The sequence below is a fragment of the Amblyomma americanum genome, chromosome 1 (genome assembly GCF_052857255.1).
Source record: "Amblyomma americanum isolate KBUSLIRL-KWMA chromosome 1, ASM5285725v1, whole genome shotgun sequence".
Taxonomy (NCBI): domain Eukaryota; kingdom Metazoa; phylum Arthropoda; class Arachnida; order Ixodida; family Ixodidae; genus Amblyomma; species Amblyomma americanum.
The window spans coordinates 256,301,737-256,321,787 of record NC_135497.1 but is presented as its reverse complement, the minus strand read 5'-3'; the positions used below and the strand labels follow the sequence as shown (position 1 = coordinate 256,321,787).

Here is a 20,051-nt window from a genome sequence, read left to right as displayed (position 1 = left end):
TATTGTTATGGTAACGGTATACAGGTGAAAAAAAACATTTCCTGTGCAGGATACGAATAACCGCCATCGATAACAAAGCAGTTTCATTTACAAGTGCCTCAGACACTTCCGCCACTGACCCAGCTCATCGCGCTGTGTACCTATCCACTACTTATTTGTTTTAAACATCATGTATTCTTCACTCGCCAGGGGCGCAGAAGTAGTTAATAATAATAATAATTGGTTTTGGGTGAAAGGAAATGGAGCAGTTTCTGTCTCATACATCGTTGGACACCTGAACCACGCCGTAAGGGAAGGAATAAAGGAGGGAGTGAAAGAAAAAGAGGTGCCGTAGTGGAAGGCTCCGGAATAATTTCGACCACCTGGAGATCTTTAACGTGCACTTATACCGCACAGCACAGAGGCGCCTTAGCGTTTTGCCTCTATAAAGACGCAGCCGCCGCGGCCGGGTTCGAACCCGGGAACTCCGGATCAATAGCCGAGCGCCCTAACCACTGAGCCACCGCGGCGGGTAGTTGAAACCGAAACTAACTGGAGTTTCCAACCTGCGGCTCGTTTTGCGTGTCTTCAAAACGGCAGAGAGGAAAATATCCCCATCAGAAAAATGTAATTTCAAATAAAACGCATGCTGAACAAAATAATGCATCCAGCGATCATGCTAGCACTTAATTGCATTTCGTGCATTTTGGGCACTGGAAGTGCTGACGCATCCCCGCAAATTGCGCAGGGGCGCTGCCACTGCTGCCAGTTGACGTGGGCCACGGTGACATGGACATTCATCTCGAACACGCCCATTGCTTCGCTCCTCGAGCGTCAACTTCGCAAAGCACGACGCTGGTTTGATGCACGGTTTCGCAGACCGTTCGTGAGCTTTCAGGACATGTGCCTGCGCTTTCATCTTCTGCGAAGTCTTCGGTACGCCGAGTTCGCCAAGCCCACTCCCGTCCAGGCTTACGCCGTCGACACTGCAATGGTCTGCAGGGTCTTCTTCGCTCGTGCCCCGACTAGGTCCGGCAAGAACGCTACATTCACGCCGTTGAGCGACAGTTCTCCGACAGATCTATCGTTCCAGTGGAAGCAGTTGTTAGTAGCGACGATCTCACCACCATGGCACAAGCTTTTCATCCAGACAGCCCAGTACGCTATGAAGTGTGCCCACGACTGTCTGTCTGTTGTTGCCAGGAAGAAAGAAAAGAAATGTGTACAGGCCTGCCCACTGGCTCAAGCCGAGCCACAATCGCTACCACGTGCAGATAGTAGGAGAGTTGAAACATGGGATAGAAAGACAGGATAGTAAAGACGCGTGGTATAAAGACAAGGCCGATCCCGGAGACAGTGCAATACCGGGCCAGCCGGTGGCGGAAGTAAAGCAACCTTCAAACTCTCCGCCACATTTCCAAAAATAAGTTCAATTGGGACCAGTAAGATATTCTACGGGGTCCGGACATCGTTCCCGCGACTCCATCCTGTCCATCCAGTAGCATGCATTCGTCTTCTACGACGGCGCGCAGCCGCGGAGCACCACCAGGCACTTCGCTTCAACAGCTGCTACATCCTGGAGGTCACGGCGGTTCTGGCCAAGCAGCTGTTTCAGCGTGCTTCATCCGCTACGCCGTGATGCTACCTGCGCTCGTCTTGGGCATGACGTTGACTATGGCTTACCGTCACCCATTACCAAGTATATGCAGTGCATGTATGCCTAACGGGTCTTCAAGGAGTACCAGTATGTATAATGTTCGTAATACGTACGTGTAGTATTCCTATGTGTTCTATTTCGAAAAAAAGAACGTTCAGTTTGATGACAAAGCAATGTGTGTGTGTTTTCACTTTTCTCTTTTTCGACCTTGTCCCTTCATTTAGTACCTGCCGCGATTGCTCAGTGGTTTTGGTGTTGGGTTACTGATCTCAAGGTCGCGGGTGCAGTCATGGGAGTGACGGGGCATTTATCCGGAGGCGAAATTCAAAAACGTCAGCGTGCTGTGCCATCTTTGTGCTGGTAGGCACAATAGCCGTTCGTGGACTAAAATAGTCCGGAGCTCTCTACTACAGCGTTCGCATAGCCAATATGTGGCTTCGTGATTTTAAACCTCACATACCGCGTACAACCATCTCCTTCATTTCGTGTTTCAATAGTTTTCACGCGAAACCCAACAGCCCAAACAGTAGCCATTTTTCTGACTCCAACGTGACTGGCCGCTTTTGTGGGCCATCGTAACGATCTGTCTGCGTAATTTATGTGTTTTAGTCACTGTGTGCTATTGTACTTGTCCTCTTAGATCCAGGTTAGAATGCACTAGAACGGACATATCAGTTTTGAAATGGATGAAAACTTGCTATGTTCAACAGGCACAGCATACATGATACACAAGTGAAAATGACCCCCACGACCGTACCACGCGCGGATGTCCAAAGAACAGTCATCGAACACACTTGCACAGGACATTTTGGCGGGTAGTTTTCAAATTACAATCCAAAGCGAACGGCGATTTTTTCCAGCAGCGTCCTACGAAAGCGCATAACCTCTTCGTCCTGTATTTTGCAGGGCACTCCGTGCAAAATAGCGGAGGAGTTCCCACCGCACCGCACTGCGTGCCTTGGAGAACGCTCTTTTCAGGCCGTCGGGCGCCCGCTTCCCCGCCGCTCGCAGCCGCCGCGTAGGGGCGCTGTATACGCAAGCAGAAGGGCACCAAATCGGGAAATATCGCTTAAGAAAAAGAGTAAATCGATGAGAGGGGTTCGTGGACAGCAGGGATGCAGACTAAATCGGCAGTGGGAACATTCACAACGTTTAAGCCAAAAATTACAAAAAACACAATATCTTTGATAATTACAGTCGAAGCTCTTTGTTCGAGACCAGGACGAGAGTAAGACATACCAAGTACCACGTGATAGTACGTTACGCGGTGCTTGTGGAGAGGAGGAAGAGGAAACTGCTGAAAGCTTCATACTTTACTGTAAAGAGCTTAACCCTACTGGTGAAAGCAAATGGGCTGATTTTATTCAAAGCATTGGTGTTTAGGGACAGCGGAGGAAAAATAGACTTTAAGCGCGTAGAAATAACCAAGCAAAGGTTATTTGACCCATGGCTAAAATCAAAACAAGGGTGAAATTTTCACGAGTCACGGCATCCATCCATGAATCCTGACCCAACGCTCCTGGACAGTTTCAGTTTCGTAGCTCCGCTTGGGAAGAGGCTAAAGTGGCGGTCGCGGGAACTTGTGGCGTTGCAGTTAAGCTTTTCTACATCGCTTCTGTAGCGGGTATTTTGTTCGCCGCATTAACGACAGGCTAGTCGGATTTTCAAGGCGGTTTTCACGTGGATGATGCCTGTAGTGATAGTGAATACTTTGCTGTGGTGAAATCTGTGCACTTATTACTTCAAGCGAGTGTTACACATGCCATCTTGCTTTGCGCCTGGCAGCGCAATTGGGAACAGCAACCGCCTCACTATGACAGCCACTTTAAAAGCACGGGGCTGAAATTGTGTCACAAGAACAGCTGTATCACACTTCTAAGGTATGTAATAATAATAATTGGTATTGGGGGGAAAGTAAAGGCGCAGTATCTGTCTCGTATATCGTTGGACACCTGAACCGCACTGAAAAGGAAGGGATAAAGAGGGAGTGAAAGAAGAAAGCAAGAAAGAGGTGCTGTAGTGGAGGGCTCCGGAATAATTTCTACCACCTGGGGATCTTTAACGTGCACTGACATCGCACAGCACACGGGCGCCTTAGCGTTTTTCCTCCATAAAGGCGCAGCCGCCGTGGTCGGGTTCGAACGCGGGAACTCTGGATCAGTAGACGAGCGCCCTAACCACTGAGCCACCGCGGCGGGTATTAATAAAGGAGGGAGTGAACGAAGAAAGGAAGAAAGAAGTGCTGCAGTGGAGGTGGCCCGGAAAATTTCGCCCACCTGGGGATTTTTAACGTGCACTGACATCGCAGAGCACACGGGCAACTTAGTGTTTTGCCTCCATAAAAAGGCAGACGCCGCGGTCGGGTTCGGAATGAAACTCATGGTGTCTTCGGCTGAGCCGCACTGCCTCCGTGCTGGTGCTCAGGAAGTGACGTCAAATACTACACGAGTTGCTCTTCATCACGGTGCCAGCCGAACGTGCGGCGGCGTGCAGCGTGTTTCACCTCTAGCGCCATCTGCGAAGCTCGCGCGGAATTTGAGTTCAGCAGACGACAGTTCAGCGAAAGTCATCGCCTGTGAGAGGTGTTGCTGGTGCCGCTGCACAATGAATTCAGTTCAGCTATATGTCGACGGGAAATGTTTAAATGTGAGCTTACAAACGAAGAACTGCAAACTCTTCAGGCAGGTAAGAAAAAAACTTGAAGGATACGGGATGGGGTATGAAATGAACTTGGACTGCAAGGAGCCAGCCTGGCTTTTCATGGGTAGCTAATATTTGTGCGTGTTTTTCTGTCATTGAATATTAGATCCATCTAAAGCACAAGAGTTTATAGCAACACTTCAAGAGGGCCAAGAGACATTCAGAAGGGATGACTTGGCAGGTAAGACGTCCGTTTAAGCTGGCGCATATTTTACATCATTAAATTGGAGCGTGCAAAATGGGACATCGAGTTACAGGAGTCGTGAAAGTGTTTAAAACTGACTGAAAGTCACAATGACATCAATAAACGAATTTCAGAGAACAGGGAAAAATTATTTTACTTGCAGGTGTGCAAACTCGATTCGTAACCTGATTTCGCCTTGTCCCAGAGTCCGCAGTATGCCCGTAGAGCAGGCTACTGAAACCGTTCGTGGAGAGCGCGACGTAACAGGGACACGCCGTGAAGGCGGTGTACTTCTCGAATATTGCTGTGCCACGCATGTTCTTCTGTCCTCTTTCAGTGTTAGCAGCCACGCAAACGATGTTAATTAAAATATCTGATCTTCAATGAAGACATCGTTTTCTGAAATGACCTGAAATGGGCGCCACCTAACGCGTATGCCGACGCTGGATTCATATCTGGCAATGCATGGAGGGGGCGGTTACGGAATAGTATAATCTGCTCAATTGCATGTCATCAAATTTTTCCGTCCAAAGAAAAAAATGGTGAAGGATGCGGTTTGCCCATGCATGGCAAGTCCCCGACCCGTTGTTCGCCCCTGGATTGCAGGACGCATACATTATAAATGAGGTTCAGCAATTAAATTAAACCTAAAATAAAATTTTTGCAATTGTGTTTTGTAAATTCATTGCAACCTCTTTATTCATTGTTTTGGCAGCGTTCAACTCACGTGCTGTGTTATTTAAGCAGCCAATTAAATGACACACACACACAGAGCTCGTTTTGGGTTCAGTTTATTAAAAACGTTATTGAAATGAAAATAACCACGGCGAACATGCAAAGAACAAAAATTAAACTAACCGTATATGTAAAGGAAAAAATGAGTGAGACCCATTGCAACGCATATGCGTATTTAAAAAGGACATGCTTTGTGCTATACAATGGAATACAGTACACAAATATAGTATACAGTATGTCATATCTCTTACAGATGGAGGGCCTTCCGGCAAAGAATTCGTCTCCGTGTGGGACGACAAAGAAACACGCCTACTTCTTGAAAACGTTGCCCTTTACATGCCCGACGTGGGCCCCATGAAGGAATTCAAGGACAAAAAAAGCATGTGGGCTGCGATCGCGGCAGAAGTGGAAACAGTGACAGGAAAGAAAAGAACCGCGTTGCAGCGTGAAAACCGCTTTAAGGCGGTGAAGAAGAATTACGCGAACGCGCGCAAGCACAACAGACAGAGCGGGGCAAGTCCTGTGGAAATTCCTTTTGCACAGGAAATGGCCATGGTGGCTACGGTAGACTACAGTGTATGCCCCGAGATACTGCGAGGAGTGGGGCGTGTTGAGCGCATGACACCGGCACCGAGTACAGGCCAGGCCGGCACATCAGACAACGGTGCGGCCAGTGTAGCAGCACCACGTACTGACGCTGACACTGCGGAGACTGCGCCTCCAGCCGCGAAGAAAACAAGGCTCACTTTTGGCGAGGTTCTTTGGAATATACACAAGGACAAGGAGGAGGCCAGGGAGAGAAGGCACAAAGAAAAGATGGAGCTAATCAGAAGCCTCCTCTCAAAAGATGTATGACTTTTCCAGTTGGTGTATTGAGCTCCGAAGTGTTTTTGCGTTCGGTTTTTCTCTTTGATAAATGAAATAAAAGCCTTCCATACTGTGACGAAGAAGACGACGAACTGCGCAGTGGCGCGGGCAGGAGCGCTCGCGCTAGGCCGGCAGCCATTAAATCATCTCATTTCCATCGATCATCGTGTCTCTTTCTTCGGCTGGCCGCCACGTAACATTTGGTGTGAGGTGCTGGGGTCCCTTCATCGCCATCCTGGTCCCGGAGCTTCGGCGTCCTGCGCCTGCCGTGGTCGTCGGCCGTGTGTGCCTGGTCCGCACCGCCCGGCTGTGCCCAGCCCGCCAGACCCGAACCGACCTCGCCGCTTACCCCAGCCCCGTCCACCGCCCCGACCACAAGACACGACGAACTGACCACGTTGCCGCGACCGGAATGACCCGACCGACCCGAGACGCTGCCCACACGTGAGGACACCGCCCCCCCTGCCTCTGCCGTTCGGTGCGTCCAAGGACCTCGGCCGTCGGCTCCTGGCAACCTGCGGCCCGGATGCTTCGTGGACCGGGACTCATTCGCCGATCGTCTCATTCACCGTGGCGGCAAGCCCTTCACCTCCTTCTTCTGTATCCAACCATTTTACAAGCCCATTGTCATCTGCAGCATTTCATCTTCAGTGCCGATCTTCTCGTTCGCGATCGGGACGATCGCTCGGTGGCCCCGAGTAGTGTGACGAAGACGACGAACTGCGCAGTGGCGCGGGCAGGAGCGCTCGCGCTAGGCCGGCAGCCATTAAATCATCTCATTTCCATCGATCATCGTGTCTCTTTCTTCGGCTGGCCGCCACGTAACAATACGTTGCATTTATGTTCTTGTCTTCAAAAAAAAACAAAACGCGCCTTTTCACTTCGCCAAGTTGCCTTAGCAGTCTCTCTGTCATGGTCTCATCTGGTGGCGTGTTGTTGGTGGTGCTGTGGTCGTCTTCCAACTGTACTTCTTCATGGTTCTCATCCCCGTTCATTATGCAAATATTGTGTAGCACACAGCAGGCGATAATGAATTTTGTGGCCCTCTCCATGCCGTGAAACTCGAGGTGCAGCAACTGCCGAAATCTGCATTTCAGAATGCCGAAAGTGTTCTCGATCCGTGCTCGCGTTTGGCTCAATTTGAACTTTAATCTCCTTTCTAGTGAAGTCATGTCTCCGTGGTCGCGGAAAGGCGTCATTATATACTCGCGGAGAGGGTACGCTGCATCTCCGAGAACATGGAAGCGGCCCGCTTCACATGCTGCAGGCAACTTCTGACTCAAGAAAGAGTAACTGTATACGTTGGCGTCGTGGAACCGTCCTGTGGGACCACAAAACACGTCTGTAAACATTCTTCTCTCGTCGCAAACTCCTTGGAGGGCATAGGTAGGCATGTCATGCCTGTCGACAAAACTGGCCTTGATTCTGTTGCCTGGACACCGTGTAGGAATGTAAGTGCCGTCAACAGCTCCCAGCACGTCTGGAAATCCAGCGATCTAAAAAAAAGAAAACAACGGGACAGGCACCGCTATATCACAATGCGCTGACGATTATGAGGCGCGCGAGGATCGATCCTTCAGCTAAATAATCACGTGAAAGTACGCGTGGTTAAATCTATACAGCGCGGTCCCAATATTCTTATAGAAAGACGCATCCGATAAACCATCCCTGCCACTTCATCGTGCTTGCAGTTGATTTACCATTCATTCGGTCTCGTACGTGCGAAGGCATGACCTATAGTTGCAGCTAAAACATAACCACGAACACGAACTAATAAACAGTGAAAGATAGGATATAAACAATCATCTTTTTAATTATCAGCAAGCATATACACGCCATTTAAAAATTGGAAATGCACCTGCATTAGCGCAATAACTGTACCAGAAAAAAAAACACATATTTTCTAAAGGTTCTGCAGGAAAGCAAACTTGCCGCTTTAAAGTCAGAGCTCGTCTGGAGCTTCTCTGCCTCTGTTCCGGGCATCCTTATGTACACTGGAGCAACGTCCTCCAAAAAGCCCGCACCTCTGTACACCACACTATGCAGTGTGCTCTCTGCCATTCCAAACAGCTGTGCTACAGATCTAAAGGTGGCTTTGTTACCTGCAAAAACGAGTCAAGCATTCGAGTGACTGGGAACGCCTGTGCACATACAAATGAAAAGGAATCGTGCAAACACATGTATGTTTTGCGCTTTGAATGATAATTCTTTAAGTGGCGATTTACCACAGAAAGGACAAAACGTGTTCTTCGGCTGTCTTCTGAGGTGTTCCGCCATGCCAATAATTTTTTGGAAACCAGCTTGAGTCTTCAAACTGCGTCGTCAACAAATTGCAAGTCGTTCTGGTCAGGCGAAAATGCCTCCGGAACTGAAAATAGACACATGAAAGAAATGAAAATGAACAAAAAGACCAAACAGCGGGGCACAACAGATAGACGCAACGAACTGCCGTTATTAAACGTGCCTCTTCATCGCTGTATTGCGGCACTACGCTGGTCACAAAGTTCTCCACTTTCGGCCACTGGTACAGGCGACCATGCTCATGAATAGCGGCGACTAGCTCATCTTCACTTTCCGATGAACTGCTGGACTCCAACAATGCAAGAAGAAAGCGAGCGCGACATTTATTGCCCATTTGCTCTTTCCGCTGCATTTGGAATGCGGTAGTGAAGCTGCAGGAGACGTTCGCCGAGTCGTCTGCTGCCGGCTCTCCCGGCGCCTGCTAGCGCGCGCTGCACGACGGGATTGTACCGCGCTCCACCGTCAGTCACCACGGTGGCGCGGTGGTGCGCACTCGTGTCGTGCTCGTCCCAGCCGAACGTACGGCACCGCACGAGTGATAGCCAGCCGAACGTGCGGCACCGCACGAGTGCGCAGAAAACGCCACGAGTGCCGTCAGCCGAAGACAGCATCATTTTGAGGATGATATTATCGAGCACTCTTGCTTTCGCTCCTGCTCTCTCTCTTTCTCTCTCTATCTTGCTCTCTCTCTCTTTATCTGTCTCTTGCTCTCTATCTTTCTCCCTTTTGCTCTCTCTGTCACTCTCTTGCTCTCTCTCTCTGTCACTCTCTTGTTCTCTCTCTCTTCCTCTCTTTTGCTCTTTCCGTCTCTCTTGCTTCCTCTTTTCTATCTCTTGCTCTCGCTTTTCTCTCTCTACACTCTCGCTCTTTATGTCTTGCTCTCACTTTCTCTCTTGCTCTCTCTCTCTTACGATATCTCTTTCTCTGTATTGCTCTCTTTCTTTCCCTCTCTCTTGCTCTCTCTCTTTCACTGTCTTGCTTTCTCACTTTCTCTTTCTTGCTCTGTCTCTTGTGGTGGGGATGGTGGTGGTGGTGGTGGTGACTTTTATTGCCACCGATGATGTAAATGGTGGGGCTAAGCCCCCTACATGGCACTTGGAGCTCATCACTGTGACGAGGCACCCCTACAAAGCGAAGGATAGTCATTGGAAGGCAATCCTTCTCAGAGCGCTGGAGATGAACCAGCACTGGTCTTGAGGAGAAGTCGGTCATAATAGTCTCCAAGTAAGACACAGTGATGGGATTGGAAAGGTGGGACATGTGAGCAGGGTGTGTAAAGTCTCCTGCTTTGCGGAAAAGTCTGCATGACGAGGGGAACTGTGGAGATCGGGCATGTAGTAGTATGAGGTATTAAGCAGTCCGAGTTTGTAGTCGTCTCCATTGTGCGGCCTGCGCTATGGTAAAGGATGGGGCTGGGGGTGCGTACTCCTTTCGTTGTTCCCGGTAGTACGAAAGAATATCACGGAAGGAAAGCAGGCGCTCATCGGCCCGTACAAGGCGCTCGACTCCCGCCCGGAATGTGACACCTCGGGCTAAGGAATGAGCCTCCTCGTTGACAGGGAGGCCGGCATGTGCTGGCGTACAGATGAGGGTTATAGGGCGCCAGGGCTGCCAGAAGCGTAGTAAACGAGCAGAAGTGCGGGATATGTAGCCATTGGCATAGTTGAGAATGGCAGATTTAGAGTCAGAGATAGTTTTTGTGGCAGATGTAGAAATGAGAGCAAGCGTGATGGCTGCCTCTTCTCCCCTGTTGTAGAATTGGTGATGACTGAGCTGGAAGTCAGAAGTTTCGCTTGATTGTCGGCTACCGCCAGGGCCATACGGGAGCCTGACGTGTACTCCGCACCGTCCACGTAGACGACCTCGTGGTCATCGCCATACTGTTTGCGGAGGGCCCGAGCCCTTGCTACTCTGCAGTCCCTGTCAAGCTCAAGGTGCATGTTCGTGGGTACGGGTGGTACGCTAAGGTTGGAGTGGAGGATAGGAGAAAGGGAGACCCCCTCGGTTGAGTGTGTAGTTGGGTTGAGGTTTAATTGGGATAATAAAGTGCGGCTAGGCTCTGAATTGGATAGGCGAGATATTTGTGCCGTAAAGGTAGCTTCTGTGAGTTCCTCAATGGTGTTGCGGACACCGAGTTTGAAGAGTCAGTCGTTTGTCGTGCTGAGGGGAAGACGTAGAGCCGTTTTCGTGCAACTTCGCAGAAGCGCATTTACCCGGTCTTTCTCCTTCTGTGTGAGGGGTAGGTATGTAACGACATATGTGGTGCGGCTTACAACGTAAGCCGGAATTTGGACAGCCGAGCGGTTCGCTATGCGGCGAATCAGTCGGGCGGGTCTGTTGACCTTGTGTTTGGAGTGTCTTTATGACTTCTCCCTTCGCGCCATGGGAGTAAATAACCAGCCCAAGCACGCGGATTTTGTCTACTTGTGGGTTGGGGTGGGTACCTAGGGTCAGGGAGATGGGTGGATTGACTGAATCGTGTTGTTTGGGCCGGTAGAGAAAGAGCTCGGATTTTGAAGGGGAGCAGCTCAGGCCACGCTTCCGTACATAAGTGTCGATGGTGGTTAGGGGCAATTGTAGGTGTTCATCTATTTCGGCATCACTGCCGCGGTTTGCCTAGACCGTGATGTCGTCGGCGTAGAGGTTAAATGGATGCTATAGATTTGAGCTAGCTGTCGAGGTAGGTGAAGGAGTGCTATGTTGAAGAGAATAGGGCTCAGGACGCCTCTCTGGGGCGCACCTCGTGCTCCCAGCGTGACTTCTCTGAGGCGGTGGTCGCCATAAAGCGTGGCTGGCGAGGGCTGAGGAAGTCTCGGATGTAATTGTACATCCTCGTGCCGACTCCTAGGGTCGCAAGGTTTAGGAGAATAGCTGAGTTTGCAACGTTATCAAAGGCCTTAGTGAGATACACCCCTATAATAGCTTTGGGATCGGAGGTATGCTAGTCAAGAATGTGATGTTTTAGCTGTAGGAAAGCGTCCTGTGTGGAAAGCCCAGGATGAAATATAAACATGCTAGTGGGCATGAGATGGTTTCCTTCTAGGTATTGGCAAAGCCTTGTCTGGAGTACATGCTCCATCAGTTTTCCAACAGAAGATGCGAGGAAAATGGGTCTGGGGTTAGAGTTGAGCAGAGGTTTGCCAGGTTTGGTATGAAGACGACTTTGGCCTCTTTTCATTGCGGTGGGAGGGTACCCATTTTCCAGCCCTCATTAAAGTATTGGGTAAGTGCGGAAATGAATTGTGCGTCGAGATTCCTGACTGTCTTGTTATGTATCTCTATCTGAGCCCGGGGCTAAAGACGTGTTAAGTGTCTGGAGTTGAGCCTGAACCTCTGCTTCTGTAATAGGTTGGTCAAGGTGGTCGTTAGGGAGGCCTGCATAGACGGAGTGTGTTACAGGAGGGTATGCGGGGATGTATTTATTGCGAAGTCCTTGGAGGAGCTCCGGTGGTGGTGTATCGGAAGTATGTATGAGTTTGGTGAGGTTGTGTCTTCGGGTAGTCATATAGTGAGTGGAGTCGATTAAGTGCCTGAAAGGTTCCCGGTCTGAAGTATACTGATATTAACATCTAGCTTGTTGCATAGTGATTCCCAGTTTGGCGTAAAAGAGTCGCTTCGTGCGTCTATATCTCTGTTAAGACGGGCGAGGCGGCGCTTAAGTGTCCGGTTCCAACGCTGCCTTTGCCAGCGTCGCTCTGGGCCTGCTTTAGCTTCCCATAAATGTAGGACACGGGAGTCAATTGTGTCGCTTGGGCAGTCCTCTGGTAGGGGGCGAGTCCATTGTGGCTGCACCACATAATAGAGATTCGAAGTGTTACCTATAGCGAAGGCTCGCGTAACCACCTAAGCGAATTTTTCAAGCAGCACTTCATCCGCCGGAAGAATGCCGTCAAGACGAGGTTTGTCGTTAGCTCTCAAACATAACCACAACTGCAGAAATAAAAAGTTCTAAACAAAAAATTACTTCAAGGAAACGTTGTTTCACAATCAAAATGTCTTATAATAAAATCCGCTTACTGTTAATTCCTATAAATGAGCAGAAAAGCAGATAGGTGTAAACGACCACCGAATTTGCCAGTGGTGAGTGAGGGCTTTTTTACATGTCGCCAAATGTAGCCAACCATCAAAACCAACTTTTTGCGTGCAGATATGTTGAAAAAAAATTGTTAACGCTTAAAATAGTACACTTTAAGAGCTTCAGTTTTAGGATGGTGAAAAAAATAAACGTTTCATTGGTGCCGTCTGCTATTAAAAGTACGGGCCCTAAGTTCATGCCACGAGAACAATGCCCGACCCCTTCTAAGGGAAAGTTCTGGCGCAACACTAACAACTATGTTATTCTTCTCACACCAACGCATAGATATACATTTTTCCACACTTGCGCAAGCTAACAAAAATTCCAATCGCTTAGTGTTGCGCCAATCCTTGTGTTTCTCCCGTGTATGTGGTTAGTCAAATGTTTTAAGGGAATGTTGTTTGCACGTACAAAGTGCCGGCTCTCGGCGTGTCCTGCCGCGTCGCTTAAGGTTTTTGTAAAGGTGGCTGCCTTTTTATGGAGGCAACACGAAAAGGCGCCCGTGTGCTGTGCGATGTCAGTGCAAGTTAAAGATCGCCAGGTGGTCGAAATTATTCCGGAGCCCTCCACTAAGAGAGAGAGAGAGAAAGAAGCGCAGGTACACAGCACACAGGGTTTAGGGCGTGGGTGAGATCCTCCAGCGTGTGCTCGGGACAGTCGTGTCGTAACTCCGGATACGTGTGCACGCTTTAGATACGAAATAATTTTTAACCTGCCGTGTAGGCTTAATAAAAAGAGATTTGGAAACAGAGATTATGCTCTGAAGCGGCATCAAACAACACTTCCCTGATTAAGCCTAATGTTCCTATGAGCAACATTAGAAAAGGTATCCTCAAAAATTTTGCGTTTATTGTAGTTACTGTTGTTGCTTTTGATGCTGCCATTAGTGCTAACATTGCTACGGCTGTTGCTCTTGCAGCATACACTGGCACAGCTTCCGTTTCCCGTCGGCGGGACACCATCACTTACAGAAGCGCAAGTATGTTTATATTTGATTACAACGCGGCACGTTTGTTCTTTGGCCCGTTCTGTTTCCTTCATTCGACCCTTAAGCGCGTAGCACGAATAATACCTTCAAACAACTTGCGATCAGCGCTTCCACCCGGGTTTCTTCCAGGACGACCCGTCCTCTTTGACCCCTTCCTGATATCTCGCTCACTCCCTGCCACACACAGAGATAAGGCGGCCTCTTTAGTTGTTGTTTGCTTAACCTTCGGGCATCAGGCCCTCGCTGATCAATGTGCCCACATTTCCGCACCGTACTGATTGCTGTTGTCGGGTTTATGCTGAAACCCACAATCAGCAAGGATCACCAAATGAGTGCCCTCTAAACCCCATTGACATGCACAGAAAACATTATTTTTTCTTTTTAATTGAGTTGGAAAACTAAAGCGTACAACAACGCGTGAATTTTTATATGGAAGTGTACCCTTCATTGTCTGTTTTCATGCGTTTGCGCTTCGACGCATTTTCCTGAAGTATGATTACATTAATCGTGTCGAACAGCGCTAAAAATTTAAATTTACCACAGAGCACACGAATAGCGCGAACGGCACACAGCGCTGTGTGTCGTCTGTGTTTCAGTGAGTTCTGTGGTCGGTTCTTTTGCGTTTACCTCCAATATGTACATTTACCACATGCCCAAATGCCTGCCTTATTCATGACTTAAAAATAGTGCTTATTATGAAGGGATATAAATCGCATAAATTTCAAGTGGATCCAAATAAAAATTACTCCGAGGTGTTCGTACTGATAACCCTGCACTGATAGCCCGTTATCTGAGAATCAAATTATTGTAAGATAAAAAAATGATTGTCGATATGTGTAGTTCTGCCAAATGCGACGTACGTGCTCTAGCAGTTCGGTTTTCACATTGGTTCCCGTGTTCAGATCCAGTGTTCACGGATGGCACTTGTTCGGGTAGTGATAATGGGGTGATGGTTCATACATGCGGAATTGGTCATTCTCTACATTCATAGATCCGTGGGAATATTCCTAGTACTCCTGGAACAGTGGTGCAGCGGTAAAGCGATGATCCACTGCTCTTCTATAGCAGGTGCTGCGCAGGTTGGTTGCTAGGTGTGTGTGTGTGTATATATAAATATATCCCCTATGCCCCTTGGTTGGTATATATATATATATAAGGGATATGAAATTCTTCACGGCCACTGATTAAAAATATAGATAGCAAGTTTTGGAAACCACATTGAAAAACGTAACGAATTTATTCAACGTTTCTACCAGAGACTGGTCTTTGTCAAGAATGATTATGCAGTGCATGGACGCGTCTTCTTATAGCATGGAACACCGAGGGCTTAAAAAGAAAAAAATGAAAAAAAGGAAAGGAGAGCAGAACACACCACAGACACCTACCACCTACCAACGTTTCGACCAGGGAGTGGTCTTTGTCAAGAATGATCATACAGTGCATGGACGCGTCTTCTTATAGCATGGGACACAGAGGGCTTAAAAAGAAAAGAAATGAAGAAGAAAATGGGGAAGAGCGGAACACAGCGCAGACACCTACCTCACGTTAGGGAAGAAAGGCGCCGCGTCGCATACGCATGAACTCACTACACACACACGACGTGTGAGGGGGAGGCCGGGCTGGGTTGCACGCGGTTACTTCGAAAAAAGATAGAGAGAAAAGCAATAACAAATAAGGAAAAACGTGAGGAGGGGGCTTAACAAAAAAAGGAAGTGTCCGCCAATTGTGGGCGTCTATATACGCCTCTGGCCGAGTTTGTGTGGCCCCGCGCGACTCCAAACGATGGCCCAAGGAGACGACACAAGCTACGACTGCCCACATGGTGACACGTGAGCCCCTAAAACCAGATGAGGTTTCCATATGCGGACCACCTGGAAACGCTTGCTTACAGGAAAGCAAAAAAGAAGTAATGCACAGAGAAAACTGCATAGCAATGGCCGAGAGAAAGAGAAAAAACGAAAAAAAAGAAGTGTATTCGTGTCTCCTGTTTTTTCTTCCTTTCTTCTTTTTTTCTCAATCTCTCGGCCATTTCTTTGCAGTTTTCTCTGTGCATTATTTCTTTTTTGCTTTTCTGTAAGCAAGTCTTTCCATGTGGTCCCCGTATGGCAACCTCATCTGGTTTTAGCAGCTCACGTGTCAACATGTGGGCAGTCTCAGCCTGTGCGGCCTCCTTGGGCCATCTTTTGGAGTCGCACGGGGCCTTCTTTTGTTAAGCCACCCACACGCTTTTTTCTTTATTTATTGTTGCTTTTCTATCTTTTTTTTTCGAAGTAACCGCGTACCAACCCATCCCGGCCTCCCTCTTACCCCACGTGTGTGCGCAGTGAGTTCGTGCGTACGCGACCTGGCGCCTTTCTCCCCTAACATTGGGTAGCTGCCTGTGCTGTGTTCCGCTCCCCCTTTTTTTCATTCTTTCTTTTCTTTTTAAGCCCTCTGTGTCCCATGCTATAAGAAGATGCGTCCATGCACTGTACGACAATTCTTGACAAAGACCAGACCCTGGTCGAAATGTTGCATAAATTAGTTACATATATATATATATATATATATATATATATATATATATATATATATATATATATATATATATATATATATATATATATATCAGTTTTCATATCTTGCTTAGCAAAATAGGTGTAAAAATCAGCGTAAAACTGGGATTTTAGTTAAGAGCCTCTGCGCGGTAGTATTGATTTCTATCGAAAAGAGGAAAAGCCCTAAGACGCAACCCTCCGGCACGCAGGTCGCGACAGATAAACAGTCGTACTTGCAGCCTTTTATCAAAACACATTAAACCCGGACTTCATTAATTAGTCCAGTCGATGAAACCTTGTGATAGATTGCATGTTATCCGCAGGTAAAATAGCATGCATAAGAAACTTTGTCAAGCTTTCATGAAGCCCAGGAAAATTTGTTCAACCTTTACAACGACATCAAAATACTAAAAATGATTATGACGCAGTTCCAAAAATAGAGTAGAGCGAGATACGTTAAAGATCCCCAGGTGGTCGAAAATATTCCGGAGCCCTCCTCTACGGCACCTCTCTCTTCCTTTCTTCTTTCACTCCCTCCGTTATCCCTTCCCTTACGGCGCGGTTCAGGTGTCCAACGATATATTAGACAGATACTGCGCCATTTCCTTTCCTCAAAAGCCAATTATTATTATTATTATTATTATTATTATTATTATTATTATTATTATTATTATTATTATTAGATAGGCTCGGAAACCATGTTGTGCCTGTGTGATATTTTAATTGCATTCGTGGTTATTTGGCAAGGAGCTGTATTGTTCATTCCATCAGTCTTGCAAAAATAAATCAAACAACATCAAAATTAAAATCCAAACATTTGTGCTGTGGCTATTAAGTATCAAAGTGTTAATCTAAAGAAAGGTAAATCAGAAGCCCCTGCTCGCTTCGGAAAGCTGTGTATGGTTATTTCCCCTTGTAAGGCTGCTTTGCATGATCAAGAAGACCTTTTCTAGTAGGAGGAAAGTCATTGTACTTGGAAAACCATTACGTTGCAGGTGTGGTGTGGCACCATGACTTTGCAATCCGAGACCAGACAGTCCTAGGATTGATTTAATTTCTCACTATTGATTTGCCTAAATTCTGCTCCATTATTGTTGTCAAGGCCTCTGCCACGCAGAGGAAGGTATGACTAAGAGGAAGTGATACAAAATAAGGCATTATCTCGGCCTGCGTCCTATTGAAGTTGCAGCAGCTGTTCCTTTGAAAACTATCAGTTTGAGCAACTTTTGCTTATAAGCAGGAAAAAGAGCTTGACAGGGTGCCAAAAGATGTGATGCACACTTTTCCTCGTGTCTCTTCGGGCAAATATCGATATTGATATGAATGGAGTGAAGTGAATCTCTAGCACATCGGTATACCAGCAAATGATCCTAAAAAGCGACTCTTACCGTCGCGCACTTACACGGTCACAACGTGCAATGATCCTCCGCGCGCGCATTGGCTGCGTGTGGCCCGGGGAACGACGGGTGCGTCACGGAATCGCGGCGAGTGATGTGTGTGACGGATGCGGTGCAGTGGAAACACTAGAACACCTGCTCCTTCACTGTGCCGCATTCGACGATGCTCGTCGCGATATGCTCGCGGCCTACAGGACGCAGGGCATACTACCAGACTCCATCAACACGCTATTGTGGCCGCAGGGCAGTGCGCGCACTCGTGAGCGAACTTTGGTGAGCCTCTGGGCATTCCTCGAACACACGGGCTTGACGTCCCGTCTGTTCTCCGTCAGGTAGTTACACGTAGTGACCGAACGCTCCGCGAGTGCTACCTTGAACGATTAATAACTGGACGCCCCACTCCAGTTGTAACCAACACAGTGCTGTGCGCGTGCGTGATTTAATTCCTCTAAAATGAACTAATCACGCGCACAACCTGGACACATTTCTTATTGTGTAAATAGTTTGTACATATTACTTCTCCCCCTATCCTCTCTTCCTGTACGCTAACCTCTTTCATTTCATTTCTCCATTCTGCCTGCTATCCTTTATTTCCGCTGCCCCAGCTCAGGTGCTTCAGTATCGATGGCAGATGCCGGGGCTAGCAAAAATCTTTTCCTTCCTTTTTACTATTATTTTTAATAAAACCACTATCACCACCTTCGAGCATATAAAAAATGCAGCCTTTCAGATCTATTTAGTGAATATGACTAACATCACACAGCACACGTGAACCTTTTGTGTTTCCGCCTCCATCGAAACTCTGCCGCCGCGGTCGCGTTCGAAGCCAGATGCTGAAAGACGAGGGCTGAATGCATTAGCGCTGACAACGTTGTGGCAGACACGCGGCGCTCCATCAGTGGACGCAGAAGTCATGGCGGGACCAACCTCACGCGATCATCCATTAAGTGCCACCTGCTGGTGTATCAGGTTGGGAGCACTGCATATTCAGCGGGCGGAATGCAAAATTAATAATAATTATAATACTTGGTTTTGGGGGAGAGGAAATGGCACAGTATCTGTCTCATATGTCGTTGGACACCTGAACCGCACCGCAAGGGAAGGGTAAAGGAGGGAGTGAAAGAATAAAGGAAGAAAGAGGTGCCGTAGTGGAGGGCTCCGGAATAATTTCGACCACCAGAGGATCTTTAACTTGCACTGACATCGCACAGCACACGCGCGCCGTAGCGTTTTGCCTCTATAAAAACGCAGCCGCCGCGATCGGGTTCGATCCCGGGAACTCCAGAACAGTAGCCGACAGCCCTAACCACTGAGCCACCACGGCGGGTGACGGGGAAAGAGTAAATTGAAAATTGGTTTTTGAGGAAAGGAACTGCTGCAGTATCTTTGTCATATCTCGGTGGACATCTGAACCGTGCCTTAGAGGATGGGATAAAGGAGGGAATGAGAGGACATATGCACGTTTCGGCGGCGTTGCCAAGGCTACGGCTCAGTTGCGGTCAAATGAACGTCGAACTGCAGGTCGAAACTGCTGTGCGCGTGTGTTTTTATTGCTCCATCATGAACTAATCACGCCCACAACCTGGACACTTTTCTTATTGTGCAAATAATTTGTGTATATTACCTCTCCCCCTATCTTCTCTTCCTGTCCCCTCACCTCTTTCATTTCATTTCTCCATTCTTCCTGGTATCCTTTATTTTTACTGTCCCAGCTCAGGTGCTTCAGTATCGATTACAGATGCCTGGCCTAGCAAAATCTTTTCCTTCCTTTTAGTTATTAATTTAACCAGTTACTGCTACTACAACTACTAGGTCAATAAAGCTTTCGCTTTATAATCCCAAAAATCCTGAAGTAAGAATATCGAAAAAGAAAATAAACGTTATATGAGTTCGAACCTAGGACATCTGGGTGCCAGGCGGCTACGCAACCCGTAGGCCTCGAATGGTCGTTGGTTGAATCCGGTTAGAGGGGGACCAGGGGCACCTAGTGAACCCATTGCAGTGTGTGTGACGGTAACGTGGGTTTGGGGTGTGCGCTGTTATGCTAATTAAGAAAATATGACAATCAGGCGTTACAAATAGCCCGCAATTAAGAGGCGGTGTTATGGTGGTTCATTGCATTCAAACAAATCGTGTGTATTCGTGAGATAAGCAGGTACGTAGTATGGCGTGTACTGTAACCAAGAGAGTGATTGGTAACCTATAATTCTGAATGGCAATCGGTAATGCGATCGTTAATTGTGATTGTAATCAATTAATGTGATGGGTGTGGTCTTTGTGAATTGGTAATCGGTGAGAAATGAGAAATGGAGGGAGTAAAAAGAAAAATTATGAGAAGGCGCTAACTCGACTACTCCTAAAGCGAAGCTCGAGCATCCTCCTAAGTTTCGCGTACTTTGCGGGGGGGGGGGGGGGGGGACGCGTTTCTGACGTGAACTTTGGCACGGCACTTTTGGAGGAAAAAGCTCCACTTCTCGCATGCAAAGCTGGCAGGTCAGATGAAGCTAGGACTTGAGCGCTAACTGGACGCATCCGGCAGCTGTGAGTTTCACGTCATACCACGTGAATTGCTGCAGCTGTTATCGCTCGTTCCGCCGCTCCGCCGACAGAGCTTCGCCGCGGCGCTGGGAG

General features: G+C 48.0%; 1 non-coding gene and 1 pseudogene across 1 annotated transcript; both read right to left on the bottom strand.

The window, feature by feature from the left end:
* Positions 1-437: 437 nt before the first annotated feature.
* TRNAN-AUU (transfer RNA asparagine (anticodon AUU)) lies at positions 438-509 on the bottom strand. Its single transcript has one exon. It is a non-coding gene; the product is annotated as a tRNA-Asn (tRNA).
* An 801-nt stretch (positions 510-1,310) lies between these two features.
* Positions 1,311-1,430, bottom strand: LOC144116777 (U2 spliceosomal RNA; annotated as a pseudogene).
* Between the last annotated feature and the right edge of the window lie 18,621 nt (positions 1,431-20,051).